Raw genomic sequence first — 1,818 nt, 5'->3', positions numbered from 1 at the left:
GGAACAGCTCGCAGCGTTCCGCTTCATTGGCCAGGGTTTAAAAACTTACTGCGCCATAGTTCATTTTCAGGTCGATATTGTAAATATGCTGTCTTCAGCACATGTTATGCAGGTTGCACACGTATGCAGATTTGCGTGTGCATGCGTGTGTGCATATTATTAATCTATGCATATTATTTAATATATGCATCACAGGCATATGTCTGTGTATGTGTTATAAACTTTTAAGTGTGTGTGTGTGTGTGTGTGTGTGTGTATATGTATGTATAGGTGCAGGTGTGGCTGTGTGGTAAGAAGCTTGCTTCCCAACCACATGGTTCTGGGTTCAGTCGCACTGTGTGACACTTTGGCCACAGGTCTTCTATTGTAGCTCTGGGCCAACAAAAACCTTGCAAGTGGATTTTTGGTTGATGGAGACTGAAAGAAGCCTGTTATGTGTGTGTGTATGTACGTAGGCACAGGAGTGGCTGTGTGGTAAGTATCTTGCTTCCCATCCACATGGTTCCGGGTTCAGTCCTTGGGCAAGTATTTTCTGCTATGGCCTTGGGCTGACCAAAGCTTCGTGAGTGGATCTGGTAGGCATTCCATTCATTTCCTGGCCCTGTTCTATCCTTGGGTCAAGGCATAGAAAACAAACCCTCCGATATCAGCAACGGGGCCTGACAGCAAATGCTGGTTTATCCCTGCCACATCATGCTGGTCCCTTACCCCTTTGAGCAACATCAAATTTCACTCATCCATCCACAAACACTCTCCAAGTTTTCCTATCATTTATATGTTCTCTTGCCTCTCTCACTCTGACACCTCTAACCCCCAAAGCTTTTCTCACTCCATCCATCCACACAGACCGAGGTCTACCATATCCGACCAAACTATTTTAACTGTTTTATGTTCAAACCAGCCAGATTTGGCCTCTCACATCTACCCTACAATGTCATTCTAAAATTAAACAATCCCATCACCAAAGCTATGAGATAATGTATGACTTATGCAAAAATAATGTGACTAACGAATCATTACATTTGACTGAGTAATCTGAATATTCTAGCAGCTTTATGATGGCCAGATTTGGCCTCTCACACCAACCCTACAATGTAATTTTTAAAATAACCAATCACATCATTGAAATCTGGAAGCTATGAGATAAAGCATGGTTAATTCAAAACAATCTGAAGAAATAAGCATTGCGTTTGACTGAGTAATCTGAATGCCAAACAGTTAATACAGTACGTTGTGACATGAGGAAGATTTGTCTGCTATTTCTAGCAAGTCATATGACCGTATAGAGGCTCCCCCATCATCGACTCATTGTCACTCCTGTTGTTGGTGTTATTGTTGGTGTTTAACCCCAGGTCCATCCTGATCGATCACACTCCATAACCAAAAGCATTGCAGCCAAGCTCATTGGATCTGGGACGAATGTTATCCATTGTGCACTATCAATTTTAAGACAGCCAGGCATAATATAAGGACGTTTTGGCTGCTATTTCTAACTGCTCGAGTCCTCCACCGTCAACTCCTTCTAAGACGTCTCCTATCACCGTCACCCCTTTAGTAAATTCCCTTTCTGAATAGAAAGAAAAAGGGAACGAAGGTGTTTTTGTTTTGCATGGTGGACCAGCCCATCCTCCCCCTCCAGTAATCAATGATGTTGCACTGGAAGTGACCCCAGAGTAAGTAGAGGTGGGGGGAAGGATAGGGAGAGATGTGGTGGGTGGTGGTTGAGGTGGAAGTAGGGGTTACAGTTCCAGCCTCTGTCATTGCCTTGTTACATAGGTTTGGTTGGATGTGTGTGTGTGCGCGCGCGCGTGTGTGTTG

This window comes from Octopus bimaculoides, chromosome 26 (genome assembly GCF_001194135.2).
Source record: "Octopus bimaculoides isolate UCB-OBI-ISO-001 chromosome 26, ASM119413v2, whole genome shotgun sequence".
NCBI lineage: Eukaryota > Metazoa > Mollusca > Cephalopoda > Octopoda > Octopodidae > Octopus > Octopus bimaculoides.
Note: the sequence above shows the minus strand (reverse complement) of the source record.